Genomic DNA, 18,484 nt, shown 5'->3' on the forward strand with positions numbered 1-18,484 from the left:
GGAGGGCCACTTGTTGGCTTTGCTTTCTTTCAAAGTCCAACCCAATGCAAAAGTTTCTACAGGAGCTTCATCACGCAAATAATTTTAGTCACTTTAAAAAAAATGCTGTTCTTTATAGAGCGACCAATCAGCCTCGCCCAAAATGTAGAAGAAATAATTTTTTTTTAAACGAATGCGAGTGAAGGTTTACTTTGAAATACGAACTTTTAAATGAAGAAGTTTGGATTCCCCACTTCCCTACCGCCCTCGCTGTGTGCGGCCCCAGAGAATCTATGACTGCTTCCACAGCGACGACACTGTGTGACTTGATGGCAGACATGCGAAAACTGGTTTATCTCTGTCTTAGTTACTGATACTTAATTGGGTACATTTCATTAGAGCCTGCGATGGCATTAAAGCCTGTGTTTCTGGGCTGGAGAGATGGCTCAGCGGTTAAGAGCACTGACTGCTCTTCCAGAGGTCCTGAGTTCAAATCCCAGCAACCACATGGTGGCTCAAAACCATCTGTAATGGGATCTGTGTGTGTAATCTTATACAAAAAATAAATAAATCTTTTTTTAAAAAAAGCCTGTGTTTCCTCTTGACTGTGGTTTCGTAGTTAAGTTATTAAAAAAATAGTAAAAATTTAAATATATTTCCATAGCATACAATCACAAAAACATTGAACTTTTATAAACGGTTTTAAATTTAAGAATAACATTTTTACATTTGCATTGAATAACTGGTTTACATTTGCCTCCATAGCATGAAGAATTATAAAAAAAAAAAAGTCCTTATACTATCATAAGGTTACGTGTTGGCTTTTCATTGCTGTGACAAAATACCTGGAAAAAAGTCAACTTAAAGAACAAAAGACTTATTTTTGAATGATTTTAGATATAGCTGCTTGATCCCATTGCTGTGTGCCTATAGAAAGACGGTCTATCACAACAGGGGATGGGCACGGTAGGGCAAAGCAGCTTAACACACAAGGTCAATAGATGGATTGAATGGATGCATCCAGACACAAGATACGGCGCCTAATGTCCTGTCCCCAAATACTAAATCCTCTTAGCAGGGTCCAACCTAATAAGTTTCCATCACTTCCCAATAGTCCAATAATTATGAACCAATTAATGGATTACTCCACTGATAATGTTATTGCTTTCCATGCTCAGAACAAGAACAACATCAACAATAACTCAGTCCAAGCCAGTACAGACTTTCACTCACCTAAGACATTAGTCCTGGGTGAGTTGTAAGTAAATTGGTTCTAGAAACCTTATCTGGTTTCTTCTGGACAGTTTGGGTTTTATTGGCTTAGATTTGTAATTAGACAAAAGCAGGGATCACTAGAAGCAATATCAACACTATTGGGAAATGGTTTTACCCAGTATATTAGTCTCCTCCATAGATGCAAGAAATGGGGTGTTCATTAAGGGCATTGGGAAAGTCCATGAGGAGTGCTGGAGAATCAGACTCAAAGCTAACTTTCTAGGCCTAAGATTAAACGTCAAAACACAAACCATCTGCGAACAAACTGCTTCTCCACACCCCTCCACACCAGAAACAACTGGCCTTGGAAATTTGCACTGGTCTTTGCTTCTGTAGCACTGGAAGGAGAGACAGCACGTGCTTCCTAGACCTTGGCTCTGGTCCTATAAGCTTCTTGTCTTACATTCTCCAGATGTAAGTCTTGAATACTAGCTGGTATGCGTCTATCAATCCAGCCTCCACGAAGCTGCTTTTGAACCGAGTGTAGATTTTCTAAGTGCATCATTGCACAAGGTATTTCTCTAGCTTGCTCCTAGGTACACTCTAGATCGTGTGCCTCATTTCTGGGTACCTCTGGTTGGGAAAGTAAGTACTGAACTTCTACAAAGAAAGAGAGTTTTGGCAAGACTTATGAACTAGGGTAGGCCCCAAACTTATTAGGAAGTTTAGATCCATCCATTGTACCCACTGGGTGCTTACTGCAGGCAGTAAAGGTAGATTTACTAATGAAATTCCCTTCACAGTTGTGGTCAATGGTAGGTTGCCCATAGTCCAATGGATGACCATGGTGAGCAGCACCACTTTGAACCAGGTGGGGGTGTTGGGGTGCATGTAATGCTAATACATTGTATACATTTATCAAAGAATAAATAAAAGCCATTAGGAAGAAGAATTCCTCCTATACTATGTTGTCTATCCAGAACCGTGTGGTGTAAGGGCAAACAGCTCCTACGTGCCTTCACCACGGTGGTGTTATTCCTGAGATGGGATCCTACCTCCCGTGTTCAGGTGGGGAAGCCAGGAGTTGAAAAGTTTACCCTTCCTAAGTCACAGAGACTCTGGAGTTCTAGGGTTGAGGGTGTGATCGAACTGCTGTAAGAAGTTCTGTAGTCTTTCTATGACGCCATTTCAAGGAGGCTTTCTCAGGGGAAAGTGTTCATGGAGTCATACATGCTATGCTAGTAACATAGCGGTTTCAAACACTTACCAAATCCCGGAGATCTCAGTGAAACTATCCCATATGTTTCCCTACAAGAAGCCTTTAAAATATTAAGATGGTTTTTATGGATTTTGAGAAACTTGAGGTTTGGCGGTCAGAACTCATTTGAGGTGATATTCTAAATGAAAGATGAAGAATATGTTTTAATACACACATTTAAAAAAAATAAAACTATCTGGTGCCTTAAAATTTCTATCTGATATCTTTTTGGTTAGGTCTTGGTTTTTTGTTGTTCTTGTTGTTGTTGTTTTTGGTTTTTGTTGTTGTTGCTTTGTTTTGTTTTTTTTCTTTTTGTTGTTGTTGTTCTTTGTTTTTATGAGACAGGGTTTCTTTGTGTAGGCTTAGCAACCCTGGAACTCACTTGTAGACCAGGCTGGCCTTGACCTCACAGAGATCTGCCAACCTCTGCCCCCCAAGTGCTTGGATTAAAGGTGTGTACCACCACCATCCAACCTGATTAATATCTTAAGGTATCATTTTATCTTAAAAGGAATCTGTGTTATAAGCCTTTCCCAAAGTTTTTCTTATATGTGCATGTGCACAAAGCACACATGCATGTAGCACAGACACACATACAAACATTTCCCATTCAGTTTTCTACACAATTTAAAGTACTGTTAATCTCTAATCCTCTCTAATTATGTGGGTTTAATATTAATATTATCATATATTCTTAATTGTGAAAGTCAAAAAATGCACAAAACAAAAAGTACAAGGAGGAAAATTCTAACTCTTTATAGACATTACAGTTAAACTTAGCCAGCAGGCAGAGAAGGGACCTGGCTTCCATGGGAATAAGCGCATAATCCCTGTGGGTGTAGATCTTGTGGGGACCACTTTTTTATCCTTGGCTAGCACGGGGGCTCTTTTTCTGTGTCCACATTAGACAGTGCGATGGGGAATCTCGACTGGCTCCAGAAAAAACTAGGAGATTAATAAAACTCGTATCAGTGTGTGTTCTAAAGACAATTTTTAATGTTTTGAAATTATAGCTACATATTTCCACCCTTCATTTCCGTCCTCCAACCCCTCCCATTCAACATCTCCTGATGTTTTCCAAGCTCATGGCCTCTTTTTCTTCAATCGTTGCTACCCAAACGTACACACTCACACAAGCCCAGCCCATAGGTATTGATTTGAATTGCTAACAGTTCATTTACAGTTTTATCTTTATTTGGGTCTGTAAAATATCCCATTTCTTTCTTCTGGGTGTCCTATTGTGTTTGGAGTGGGGCACAGGTGCTATTTTAGAACAGTTTTCCCACGTAGAATTGTAAAAATATATTTTTAGTATGTTTACTTTTTCTTGAAATATAACTATTTTCTGAAGAAGAAATGATTGGGAAAGTAATAAACATAAAATTTTGAGTAATCTGAATGTTTTGATGATGGCAGTTTGAACAGTTGTAATACAGACGATCAGTCGTTTTCCAGTTTCAGTCAATTAGGTAAATACTTTTCTGGGTACAAAAAGACGGCCTCGTATTTCCTGAATAATAGACATCTTAATCCTGAAAACATGCTTTGTAATGGGTTTATTGAGCGATGGCTGACAGAAAAACCACACAGATGGGACGTGGACACAAGCTTTGACCTCTCCGTGCGTGTATGATATAGGCTTGCAGTCATAAGCAGGGCTGTAAACGCGGCACTAGTCTTGGAAGGCCCCTTGTGCTCTTTGTGGTGCCTCTCTTCTGCCTTCCTCCTCCAAACCCGTAGGTCAATTTGAATTCTCTAAAATTTTACATAGATGAGGACATCGATTCTCTGTTACCTCTCATCTTCTTTTCCTCAGTATAATTATTCTGAAAACTGCCCATGTTGTTATTGAGGTGGGCAGTCAGCTTGTTGGACAGCATCTCATTATATCACATTTCTCTCTATATTTTGTTTGTCTGTCACCTATTGATAGGCGCCTGGATACTCGCAGCTAGATGCTCTTACAACACTGCAGTGAGCGTCTGCACATACGTCTTGACAGGCATGCTGCCACCACGGCTTCAAGGCTTTTCGCTGAGAAAATGGCTTGGAAAAAAATGTACTCACCTTGTGAGAGGAAGCTGTAAGCTTCCAGACTGTAGGTTTTTGCCTAAAGTGGGGTGTTGGATATAACTCAGTCGCTTGGCTTAGGACTTACCGGGTTGAAAGGGTCCATTAGAATGTCAGTAGAGACTTGGGGTAAGAAATTTCTTCAACTGAGTAAGAAGTTTCAGTGTGAAATCTAAATAAGATATAAATTTGAGTGTTGTCAAGCATCTGTTGTTTAAATTCAGAGCGGATGGACAATGGCCATTCAGAGATATGCACTTAGATATTATAAGCCCTTCAGCTGGTGAACATGTGGACTTAAATGGCAAAATGGCCTTGACAATGTAGTTTGAGGGCCTTAAGATGGGAATATTATCATAGATTATCCCATTGTGTAAGGTGTTATAACAAATATTTTTATAAGTCATAGGCAGGAGAGGGGGAGGGAGAGGGAATGGGAGGGGGGAGTGAGAAAGGGGGAGGGGAGAGGGCTGGGGGGAGAGAGAGAGAGAGAGAGAGAGAGAGAGAGAGAGAGAGAGAGAGAGAGAGAAGTGTTTAGACAATGTGCTCAGGCTTCCCAGTGTAGAGCCATGCTTGTTTGCAAGTCTGTGTGATGGAGTTATCCAGCTTCTTTGATACTCAAACTCCTTCAGTTCCTCAGGGTTTTAAGACGACTTGTCTTGACCACGTCTCTCCCGGCATAAACCGAGGAAGTCTCAATCAGACTCTCCTGTCTGCTCTGTGGGGAGATAGATAAGCGTCTGCTCCTGTCTATAAAGTAATTTTCAATAAATATATTTTAACATTTTGGCTAAATACATTTTTAAAATGTGAATTTCAGCTAATTGTGTTTTGGGAGATTATATTCAATATTAAGCTTTTGGGTTTTTTTGTTTGTTTTTTTGTTTTTTGTTTTTTGTTTTTTTTTGGTCAGTGAAATTCAGGCCTTATTAAAGAATCTAAACTCTTGCCAGAAAGTTCCCCAATTTTCCTTTACAAAATGGAAAATGAAAAACAAAGCAACAAACAAACAAACAAACAAACAAAAAAACCCCAAACCTAACCCAACCAAAACATAAAAAGCCGTTAGCAAGGAAATAATTACAAACTGTTGCCATTAAGCTTAACGGAATTGTCTCTATTAGTTGCTCCATTAATATATTTGATTGTTTCCACTGCTGTGACAAAATACAGTCACAAAAGCAATTTAAGAAAGGGAAGATTCATTTTGTCCCCCCGTTGGAATGCACAGTCCACTCTGGCAAAAAGGCATGTTGTGAGGTGGCTGGCCATATTATGTCCACACTCAGAGAGACCGATGCTGGTGCTCACCCAACTGTGCTGTCCCCATCCCAACCTTTATTCAGTCTGGTCACCCAACCCACATTTGGGGTTTAGGATGCATCTTCCTTCCTCAATTAAACTTTTCTTGAAACATCCTCACTGTTAACACATGAGCCTCCTTACTATATTCAAGCGGACAATGAAGGCTAGACATCACAGTTGGCTGTTTCTCATTTAACCCTGTGTCAAAGACCAGGCTGTTGCCCAGAGACATAAACCCAAAACTCCACAAGCCAGCGATTCCGCTAGACAGTTATTCTCACATCTCAGTTCGGCTGCAAGAGATGAAATGCGAACCACGTATGATGGAAAAAAGAAAGAGCAAAGGAATTTTATTTTTAGTCAACCTTTACATCAGTAAAGTGTGCTTGGTCTTCAGATCTAGGCTGTTTCTTCCAGCCATGGCAGGCCTCTGTGGAACACGCTCACACGTCCTAGGTTCTGGCTGGGGTCTGGGGAGCGTCTCTGGAGGTTCTGTCTGGTGTCCTCAGTGAACTGCTGACCACACTTGGGCTAGGAAGATCCTGTAAAGGCAGGTCAACCCTTTTGGGAACAGGCCAGCAGCGCCAAGGACCACATAGCAGGTTGGATGTGATCTTTGGACCACTTCCTATGTCACCAGTGCTTCAAGCACAGCCGGGGTCAAAGCCCCAGACACTGCTCACGGCTTAGCGTGAGTAAAGTTCTCTCCACACCTTTCCTGCGTAAGGACACAAAGATGAATGGCCCGCAGAGTGGCACGGCCGCTTCCCTCTGCAGACCTCATACAGGGCGCTTTGTGTTCATGACGGTTGCAATCCTTCCCCTCTGGCAGAGGGAAGCCTGCTTCTCCGGAGCTGCGGAAAGTAACGCTTGTTTCTGAATTGGTCGGAGTTCAATCTCAATTATGTCTGGAAACAACACACGTCCCTTTCCCCCTTCTGTATGACTGCAGTGTTAACTTTCAAGCAAACGCGTGCAAGTTGAAGTTGAAACAGCCACACAACATTGACATTTATTGGGCACTCCCCGTGGAGCCTTCCTGGCAGTGTGGTCGCAGAAGGTGTTGCCTCTGCACTGGGGGCTTAGAGGCTCACTCTTTCCAGACTTCGTGTACCACCCTAGAGCTAGGCCGGAGGAGCTTATTTGAACAGGATCTCATTCAAATCTGCCTCTACTCCACCCACACAGAGAGGAATTGCAGTTTTTCCTGTACTAGTCCAGAGCTGGTACCCAGGACCAACAAAAGATGCTGTAATATAATTTGCTGCTATTTATTACAGGGATGGGTGGTTCTTGGGGGTTTTAGACTTACACACTTAGCCAGCTATAAAAGTAATCTCTTTCACATTTTAAGTCCAATATTTATTGCCTTTATGAAATAAAGTCTTAGTATTTCACTTGACCGTGTTCCTGAATTCCTTTACCTGCTTCTAAAACACGCTGCATATAAAACATGATCGGATAGAGAAGCGAGTTCTGTTTTCTTTTGGAATCACACAACACAACAGGCAGGAGACGCACCTGTTTCCGGGATGCGCACACACTTAACCCTGGGTGTGTCGCTGAGCCTGCTCCAGCAGCTGTTGCTGATCAGAAGAACACTGCTGTATTTATGCAGGCTTAAGCCTTGTGAACTCTGAAACTTGCATGTGTTAAAGGTAGGTTCTAAGTCTCTGTCTGGACTCCTGAGGGTAGCAGGAATAAAAGTCTGGGACTGACTCTCACACAGCAGCACTGATCCCAACCGGAAGAAGTGTTTCAAACAACACACAGGTCAGCAGACAGCATGTGCACCGGACTATGCAAAATTAATGATTAACTGCATGCCAGTGTGCTTGTCAGAGAACAGTACGGCTCTTTAAGGGGCTTACATAGTCTATGAAAGAAATTAGCTCAGGAGAGGGATTCATAGGGGTAAAAGAACAAACTTAAGTAGAGGCTTGACATATCCTGCTTTTCTCACAGGGCAGAAAGTTAAACATAAAGGCCTTCTTTTTATAGTGTGAAGATCTGACTCTGAACTTGGGGCAGATCATCCACTTGTTAAAACAAGGCGTGAGCATTCTTGTTATTCCTTAGAGGAGGAGGGGACGGGGTGCACTCAGTTTGAACTTTGAGTGTACCAGGATAGAGGGGGAAATTATCCAACAATTATCCTAGACACTGAAGACCACGAAACCAAAAACAATTTTGAAAATGACAGCTAAGAAGTAAATAGGATGGGGGTGTTCATAAGTCACGATCTCGTTGGATCATATGAGCTTTGAAAACCCCAGGCTATGTCATCCAGAGTCACAAGTGAAGCTGGAGGTAGGCGTGTGTTGAGTATTAGTAACCTTGTAATTTATACAAGGCATGTATCAAGAAATATAATCTTCCAACACAGCAAGTCAAAATGAATTTCATAATGATATTTTCTTTCCTTAATGTAAAGTCTCTTCTGGAATTCCCATGGTGGTTCAGTACACTAATGACAATAGGAATCCAGAAACCTCTAAGACCCGTGTAGATCCTGTAGTGTTCATTTAACTGCAGATCCTCTGAGATTGTTGTAATGTGTCCTGCCAGCCCTGCAGGGCCTCCAGAATGCAGTCATCTAACAGGACCTGGCAACTGTGTATCAGAATGCAGTCATCTAACAGGACCTGGCAACTGTGTACCAGGAGTCAGTCCATGAATTGTAAATGGCTGCTCAAGGAGTTTAGAGGCTAATGGATACATTTTACTTCCTCCCTTCCTCCCTTCTTCCCTCCTTTCTTTCCCCCTCCCTCACCTCCTCCCTCCCTCTCTTCCTTCCTTCCTTCTTCTCCAACCCATGGAGGTCAGTGAAAGTAGAGCTGAGGGCGGGAGAGACAGCTTAGTGGTTAAGGAGCGCTGACTGGTCTTGCAGAAGACCTGCGTCCAGTTCCCATCACCCACAAGGCAGCTCACAAACATCTGTAGCTCCAGTTCTAACTGATCCAATGCCCTCTTCTGACTTCTGCAGACACTGCATGCGTGCGGCACACTTATATACAGGAAGACAAAACACTCGTACACATAAAATAAAATAATTAAATGTTAAAATAAATGAAAATAAAATAATTGTGAGGAGGAGGGGGATGGGGAGGAGGAAGAGGAGGAGAAGGAGGAGGAGAAGGAGGAGGAAGAAGAGGAAGAAGAGGAGGGGAGAGGAGGAGGGGAGAGGAGGAGGAGGAGAAGGAGGAGGAGAAGGAGGAGGGGGGAGGAGGAGGAGAAGGAGGAGAAGGAGGAGGAAGAAGAGGAAGAAGAGGAGGGGAGAGGAGGAGGGGGAGGGGAGAGGAGGAGGGGGAGGAGGAGGAGGAGAAGGAGGAGGGGGAGGAGGAGGAGAGTATGATAACAGAAACCAATAAAAGGGAAGGAAATGCTTTGGGTTTTTGCTCACATCCAAGTTCTCTGTGAACTTGGTCCATGGTCCTGCTTTCTTTTCTCCACCACCATCCTGCGTCTGGGTTGTTTCAGTGCCAGAGGCAGGCTTCTGTGCTCCTTCTCTGGGTGCACTGCCTTCACGATTACTTTCTTCGTCCTAAAGTCTCTGAAAGTAGCCCTCTGACACACATTTCTCTGTGTCCTTGCCTCCTTCCTTATTAAATTTAATTTCCCTTAGTTTTTATCACATTGTTTAATGACTGCATTCCTTTCTTGCATTCATGTTTCTTTTTTGCTTTTTTTTCCCAAAGAAAACACATATTTTCAGCTTCTTAGGGACAGCAGGTGTGTCCGTGTCTACACACACACACAGAATATCTTGAGAACTATGTACTTGAGAGCTAGGCATAAATTAGATATTTAATTAAGGGGAAAGGCCAATGCTTTATTTCTTTTAACTCAGTTTGGGTGAGTTAATCACCCTTTAGTGATTTCAGATGACGGAGGTATCTTCATGTGAGAATGAAATTGCTTCCTTATGGTTTCTCAAACCAGCAACCTCGCTACCAAATCTCGCTTTCCGAACTCTGTTCCTGAGATTGCCAAACTTCAGGCCTTTTTCATTATTTGGGACAAGACAGAAGGACACAGAGTTGGACGCTGCTTTAATCTAACACACCTGCTGTCCCCTCTCTGTGGCCACAGTAAACAGCTGTCCTCTGTAACATGAACAGGGAAAGTGAGACAGTATGGGAAGTGAAGCTTTTAGACATAGGAAAACTTCTATCTTGAGTACTTGAATAAGCAACCCAAGGGGCATCTTTTCACAGGCAGTGGCAGGGACAACTCTCTTGGCACATTTTCCAAATGCCACAGTCAAGAATATAGCAGAGGGGCTGAAGAAATGACTCAGTGGTTTAGACGACTTATTCTCTTGCAGAGGATCCAGGTCCAATTTCCAGCATTCACATGGCCGCTCCTGTCTGTCTGTAACTCTAGGCCCAGAGCATCTGGTATCCTTTTCTGACCTTGATGGGCATGGGACACAAATGTGATGCACACATGCATGCAGGAAAGACACTCATGTCACTCACGCACATAAAATAACAAAACAAATAGATGTTCAAAACCCCAACAATCTAGTACAGGGCTAGCTTATTGCTGTGGGGGATGGCAAATAGGAGGGCGTACCTGGAGAAAGAACTCCAAGTTTTGGGAAATACATAATCTATCAGCTCTTTAAAAATTGACTCCAAAACCATTTTTTGTTTAGTAAGTAAAAATGTTAAGAAAAAAATAAAAGCAAGAAACTAATGAGAATTTTCATATAAAATCATTACAACAAATAATAACCCCTAAAATCTGATATATCTTACTTTCCAGGACATGTAATCAATTGTCCTAGGTGTACAAAGACTCTAAGGATGCTGTGATGGGGCACTGCCAATTCACAATTGCACATGAGGAATCTTTGGCCTGGACCACGCAGAAGAGCTTTAAGCAACGCTCCTCACATTGCCTGCTAGTTGGGAGAGTAGACCCTGGTTTATTTCAGAATCTCTTACAAGATCTTTCTACTGATCAAGTAGGGAGAACCCACTCACCCCCATAAAACATTCATGAAGAGGAAAAGTGAGGGAGCTGTAAGGGTGCCTAGCGCCCTTGAGAACTGACAGTTTGGAGCCTGTAGAGATGACGTGGGCAAACTCCAGTGCCATGACGTTTAGACTCAGCCTCCAGAGTCTTTATACTAACTTCTTCCTTGTGTCCTTGGCTTTTGAGAGAATCACTGTGTTGTAATTTCCCACATTCATCTTATTTTTTTCTCCAATAAAATGAACATAGGAAAACATGGGGAGGGTAGGCTATGTTTGAATGGTTCCCCAGCATAGAAGTAAATTTTTGTTCTCAAAATAAGCTGTATAGTAAAACTGACTCGATCTACATTTCTGGACTGTAAGTTCAGCAAACAGAACACATAACTTCATCTACTTCAAGCCTGAGTAAACTCTTTGCCTCTTTGCAAACCTGACCCTGAATGTGGACACCATCTGACTTTCTTGCTGTCTTGACAGACCCATGCCACACCCCTAACACTGTAACCTTGAGAAGTCTACAGAACCCTCAGATGCCCCTGCTATCTTATATGTTTGCTACTTTCTCAGGTTCTGGAGTCTGAATCCTAGAGACCATTGTCCTAGATATGACTAGCTCACAAGTTCCAAGGAATGCCTTATTAAAAACAAAACAAAACAAACAAAAACACCAACTTCCTGTTGTGCTTGGTCCCTGTCTGGGTGTGATGGAGAACAGAAAATGCAAGAGGTGTATGTGTGTGGTCAGGGACCTAAACTCATTCCTTGTGGTCACCGTGGGCCAGCTCTGTATTATGAAAGGTCATATTTTCTGAAAGATGACTCTCAACACACAGGCTGGTGCTAACATCTTCTACCCCTTTGAACCATAGTTCTATCATGGGGTTAGCCCAGGACGTACAACATGGATTATTTGAGCTATCTTTATATATTTATTAAACACTATAAGTACTAGTATATAAATGCTATTTACTCCTTACTTCAGCCACAAGAATAGACATCAATGGAGTCTACCTCTTCTTGCTTTTGGTTGACCGTAAACATGTTGGTCTTCATTTGTACCACAAATGAAATGGAAGCAGTAGCAGTTTAAGTTGTTGTCAGAATTCAGTAGGATTAGATAGATAACTGGCAGGATCAAAGCAGTTCCAAGGGTATTATACTCTGTAATGTTGTGTTGTAGTTAGTGTCGCCTCACTGGCTTGCTTCACGTTAAATCTAAGGAACCACAAGCTCTGGGTGAGCAACTGTTTTAGGTTTCAGTTTATGATGGGCACACATGTAGTTTACTATAAACCTGAGCATTGGTTATGCAAATTATACAGAATATATTCATTCTGGGAGACTTGTATGGCCCTCTTATGGATACACCAGGCTTGTATAAGAGAACCGTTTGCTATGTTGGGGAAGCAGGTATTGTATGGTTTCCAAAGGCAGTAATTGAATATTTACTTTGAGTATCTCATACATCAATGTTTGGTTCTAGGTGGAAAATATTGTCATCTTTCCTCAGTCACTCCTTCTTCCTTGGGTCTGTTTGATACATCCCCTTTGATGACATTGCCCTCATAGAATCTAGCTCTCTTCTCCTTTTTTCTCCTCACAGTCTCCTTACCTCCTCTAGCTTCAATTCTCTCTGTGTTGGCATTTCTGAGTTCTGCCACTAAGCTTAAAATCACCAACCTGTCACCAGGCAGTGAGGGTATCTGTATCTTTTACACAGCAGTCAGAGTTACCAGCAACAAGGCTTTTCTTTCTTGGATACACATTCCTTCCCCTGCTACCATAGACTTCAATCATTTTTCCCAGCAGCCCCAGCCCTGGAACAGATCATTCACTACACAGGGCAGGCTATGGGGCTAGTATAGCTCCAGGCACCATTTCTCCCCTGTTTAGCATTGGAGATAATCTCAGGCAGCTACAGTGGCTGGTAAAGATCAAAGGTTTTGTGCCTGCCTGAGGTCAGGATAACACTTGCTTTGCAAGCCTGGGAGCCCTAACCTTATGTCAGCAGATGTGAGAACATGGCTTTCTCTTTCAAAAAGTTTTAGCAAAAGGTAGTAAATAAAAATCAAATCATTCTGAGGCAGTTTCTGTATCAAATGACTTTGATTTTCTGATCATTTTTTTTCTCAAGGTAATGGCAGCTCAAATCCATAGAAAGCACTTTGGTTTGTCTCTTGAGAGAGAAAAATAAACCAAACTCTTACCAATTTCATGCATAAGCCCCACTTCTACTCCCTGAACCTACAGTCATAGACTGTGTAAGTGAATCTAGAGAGGCTTCCAGATGAAGTTAAAATGAACACTTCTGCTCAGTAAATCCTTAATATTTTTTAAACCACAGGTGAATGTTTAACGATCATATTGTAGGTAGAAGGGAGGAGGAAGAGGAGAAGGAGGAGGAAGAGGAGGAGGAGGAGAAAAGAAGGAGAAGAAGAAGGAAGAAGAAGAAGAAGAAGAAGAAGAAGAAGAAGAAGAAGAAGAAGAAGAAGAAGAAGAAGAAGAAGAAGAAGAAGAAGGAGAGGAAGAGGAAGAGGAAGAGAAGCCAGCAAAACTTTATGAATATTTTATATGACTATTTTCCAGTAAAAGGCAGACTTTAGAGCCTGTGAGTAGCCCTGTTTCTCTTTGCCTTTTGGGTCTACTTTTCTCTGCACATATGCTCTCTTACTCTGTCTCTCTATATAGGTGTTTTCTATCTTTTCTAACATGTGGGAGATCAATACTGTCCAACAAATTTCTATTGTGATAGGAATATTCAAGGTTTGCTCTGTCTGTTAAAATAGTTTACCAGACAATGTAGAGATTGAATACCTGAATTATTTCTGGACTAAGGATCTGAATTTTTAATTTCAATTAACTTAACTTAAAATTCAAATAATCACATGTGATCCATGGCTACAATACTAGACAAGAAAACGTTAATAGACAGCTCTAGAAAACTCCACAATGGTTTTCATCCCTGGGTCCAAAATTCCTGTTTAAAATGTAAGATTTCAAACATGCATATGATGTACTTTGATCATATTTAATCCCCACTTTTTCCCCACAACTCTTCCCAGATCCATCCTAATCCAAGTGTGCCCTCTTGTATTTTCTTTTATAACCACAGAATTCAATTTGTGCTGCCCACATGCTCATAGATATGGGAGCCTCCTCTGGAACACAGCCAACTTAGCAGACGCATCTTTAAAGGAGACTGGTTCTCCCTCCCCAAGAACTCACCAAATTCTAATAATAGGTCCTCAGCTAGAGATGGGAGCTCATGAGATCTTTTGCTTATGTGGTGGTGTATCAACGTCTACGTGTCAGGGGACATTTGTTACAGGCATGATGTAGACCCTTGCAAAACTCTGCTGTTGTCCAGTCAGCCAATACAGTGCTCCTCCATCAGGCTACTGGAAGGGTGAATGCAACCATCTGTTTGGACTTTTGTACTGATTTACTTTTTATTGTCATTTTTATCTAACTTGTGAAAGGGAACACCCTGCTAATAAAACAAATATGCAAAATGTTCTCATCTCTAGAGGAGCTTTGTTTTTAAATGTAGTCCAAACACAGATCTCTTAAGTAGGAAACTTCTCCAGAATACTCAGAATATGATATTACGTAAATCAAGGAAATAAAATTATTTCTGATTTCTAGAAACACAACTGCCATGTAAGGCTTATACATAAGTCTTTCTATTTCTGTCAAGTCACTGCATCAGAAGCACCTTCTTGTGTTAGTTGATGTCTTCAGTTTTTGTGTTTGTCTTTCGTTTTCTTTTGGTTTGTTTTTGGTTTTCTCGAGACAGGGTTTCTCTGTGTAGACCTGGCTGTCCTGGAACTCACCTTGTGGACCAGCCTGCCTTTATCTCCAAAGTTCTGGGTTTAAAGGTTTGTGCCACCATTCCTGGTTGACATATTTTGTAATGACAGTGAGAATTACATGATATAAGCAAGATATTTCTTGGCTTTCCCATCTCTTGTTTCTCTTTCCTCCCCTCTCATATTCCCTTCTCTCTTTTTCTTTTTTGTCTTCTTGTCTATTCTTATCACCCATCTCTTTTGAGGCCATATTGGGCTTAGGCATACACAGTCCCAGTGGTTTATGTTGTGATTGAGAGATGGCATGTTCCTTCTCAGGATCTTAGCTCCTTTTCAGTCAAGTTTGTGCTTGTTTGGTTTTTTATATTTATTTTGTTTTTTTGTCTACTCTACACAAGCTAGGGTCATATAGGAAGATGCAAAGTGAACTCTTATTTTGTTTTGGGCTGATAAATCTGGCACCAGTAAACAGCATTACTCCGTGGCCCTCACTTCCGTTCTTCCTCTGTGCTCCTGCTTGAGCTCTGCCCTGACTTCCCTCAATGACAGACTGTAGCTTGCAAGGTGAGATAAACTATTTCCTTTCCAGTTGTTTTTGGTGTTTTATACACAGCAGTAGAAAAGCAAAGTAGAATGGAGGTAATGAGCAGAACGGCATTCCTCATATTTGAGTTCAGCATGCTGAAACAAGGGTCAATAATACTTCATTTTGGCCGGTATTTAGAGTGCTATGCCTGGAGTCTTCTAGACAGACACCCCAGAAGGTTGGTTTATAAACTATAGATGGCAGCTGTTCTTAAACCATTTTGGGGGACTCTGGATTGACCAGGAATTTCTTTGGATCTGTCTCTCAAGACTGTAGAAGGCAAAAGCCATAGATGGATACCTAGAAACACAGGGTACCCTCCAAGATAGCACAGAGGGGCATCCAAAGAAGGCCTCTTTCCCTCAGCCTTCTTCCCTCCACTTTCTTCCTTCAGCCACACTGAATGTGTGCACGGGCTCATGTGGACCACATCTAGAGTGTGCTGAGCATTTGGATTCAGGGAAGAGAAGGACTCTACTTCTTTTTTTTTTTTTTTTTAATTAACTTGAGTATTTCTTATTTACATTTCGAGTGTTATTCCCTTTCCCGGTTTCTGGGCAAACATCCCCCTAATCCCTCCCCCTCCCCTTCTTAATGGGTGTTCCCCTCCCCATCCTCCCCCCATTGCCGCCCTCCCCCCAACAATCACGTTCACTCTACTTCTATCCTCAAGTCTAGTCAAATAAATCTCAAGCAAATAACAAAAAAGTGGGTTCTTGATTTTTTTTTAATTGTGCAGTTATTGGAAAGCTGACCATAAGACTCCTAGGAGGGAAGAAAAGGAGGTGACTAAGTCTCTCCAAGCTCCCTGGGTGAAGAAGGCAGAGGAAAGGCAAGGAGAACAAGTTCTCAGCTTCTGCCTAAATTCAGTCTTCTTTTCATGTTTTACAGATGTGCCTAGTGCCAGATTTATCATTTAAAATGTCAGAGTTGAGTTTCCAATACATGTATCTGTCTGTTCTTCCTTCCTTCCTTCCTTCCTTCCTTCTTCCCTCTCTCCCTCCCCTCTTTCCTTCCCTCTTTCCTTCTCTTTTCTGTCTCCATCTCTCCTTCATCCTGCCACCTTTCTGTTTTTGTTAATGGGTTCTTTCCAAGACAAGACATGAATGTAAGGGGTGGGAAAGAATCTCAATTTGTAGACATATGTCCTTTCCCAAACACCTCCCAATCCCGTTCCAAGTGGTGCGATGTTTAATATGCTAAGGTCTAAGGGAGTCACAGGAGTCACAGAAATGTTCTGTGTGGCTGCCAGAACTACCAACTTGAGCTTCCCCTGAACAGACCCACCCAGTCCTGTCAGGGTGGAGTCTGTCTCCAGTCCCGTAGAAAAGAGGCCCCGGGGCACCTGAGCAGTTTCCCTGCTTTCAGAATTGATGAGTGCCTTTAAGATTGGACCTAGCTTCTAGAACAGTTTCATTTGTGTGTTTGTTTGTTTTGTTTGTTTTAATATGTAAGGTTTTCTATTTGTTATATAAGGTTATCTGCTGTGGCATACTGCCAAAGGACACACAACTTATTTTCCCTTAGCTAGTTCTCTGTGAACTCTACTCTCTCACTTCATCCAATTAAAATGAACAGAAGGGTGGGGGAGGGTAGGCCACCTTGGTGGTTGTTCAAGTTCACTATAGTGGTATGCTACAATGATTAAGATGAGGCTGAGATCTTACAGGTTAATACGCATAATTTTATCACTAACGTTTAAAGGAGAAAGCAGAATAAAATTTAATACATTCTTGTCTATGAGTTTTTGGAATTGTGAGACATTCAGAACTAAATAGGAAAACATCATGGGTTTCTAGAACTTTCCTTTCAGTTCAAGTTGAAAGTTGTGGTAATTTTTCACAAACAAAACAAATATTGGCAAAGATTATTTTTGTATGATCATTTTTACCTGTTGGAGGAAATGGTATGGAAATGGACATTTTAATACCATGTTAATATAGTTTATATATAAGTTTAGAGGATAATTACCAATATACATACCATTTCTAGATGAAATGACTTCTGGGGCCTGCTATAAAATTACATAGTAGGAGGTAGCGAGTGGAAGAATGAAACAGGATTGGTCATATACTAATTTGTGAAGGTTTCCAGAGAACCATCGACGTTACGTTAACCAATATCTTTTAAGTTATATATGTTTTAAAACGTATATGTTGACTAAGAGGAAAAATAGAAAGTATATATCTTTTAATTCCTTTGTGTATTTCTCTGCTGCCTACTATTGTGTCAGATACAGTTTTCAAGTACTGAGGATTTAGCAAGAAAGTCAAATATCTCTGCTCTCAATGAGCTCAATCTTAGGACCTGGAAAAAGCTATAAAAATACAGAAAATGTACATAAAATATATCAGGTGGTGATTGCAGCTATAAAAAACAGGAAAAGATTGAGTGAGTGGCAGGCAGGACTGGTTTGGGTTTTTAAGACGAGGTCTTTAGAGAAAGCCCCTCTCTTCTCACAATACTTAAGGAAAGAGTTAACTATTATTAGAAGACAATTGCTGTAGTACCTAGCAGAACATTCCAGACACATTCCAAGAAGAAGGGACTAAAAATACAATAATTCCAAGGAGAATAGAGAGGATACTTGATAATTTGTATGCATAAGCACCAGCAAAGACAGTCTGTGACAGAAGAGAGAGGTAACCAGAGATAAGAACATGGGGACTTGCGGGCCATGGGACAGATACTGTCATTATTCTTAATGAGACTTGAAGCCAGGAACCTGTTGAAGAGGTGGGCAGCATAATTTAACTTGTCTAAGAAGAAAAGTCCTTCAGAAGGAGAAGAGGCAAAAACGTGAAAATATTAAAACTGATTCAGAAGCATTCCATCCTGTCCCCCGAAGAAATGACAATCGAAAAAGGTGTTGAAAGCAATTTCTGAACAATTCAATGATGGAGTCCTCAGAATTCACAGACAGTTTGGGTATATAGTATGGGAGGAAAAAGAGGCTCCAAATTTTTGACTTGGTAAAGCCAAGTCAATACAATTTCTATTTATATGTTCATAGGTTTAAAAGAGGACTCAAGAGTATAGCATTGACTAAGAAGTTGGCTTTATAACTTGAGTATAAGTACAAATTGAATGTATACATTTGAAAGTGAGGAGAGATGCAGAGATAGAAAAATTACCCATTTCTTTTTTTAAATTTTTATTAGATATATTTCTTTACTTACATTTCAAATGCTATTCCCCTTCTCAGTTTCCTGTCCATAAACCCTCATTCCCTCCCCTCCCCCATATGGGTATTCTCCCTATACATCCCCCTTACTGC

The sequence above is a fragment of the Rattus norvegicus genome, chromosome 15 (genome assembly GCF_036323735.1).
Source record: "Rattus norvegicus strain BN/NHsdMcwi chromosome 15, GRCr8, whole genome shotgun sequence".
Taxonomy (NCBI): Eukaryota; Metazoa; Chordata; class Mammalia; order Rodentia; family Muridae; genus Rattus; species Rattus norvegicus.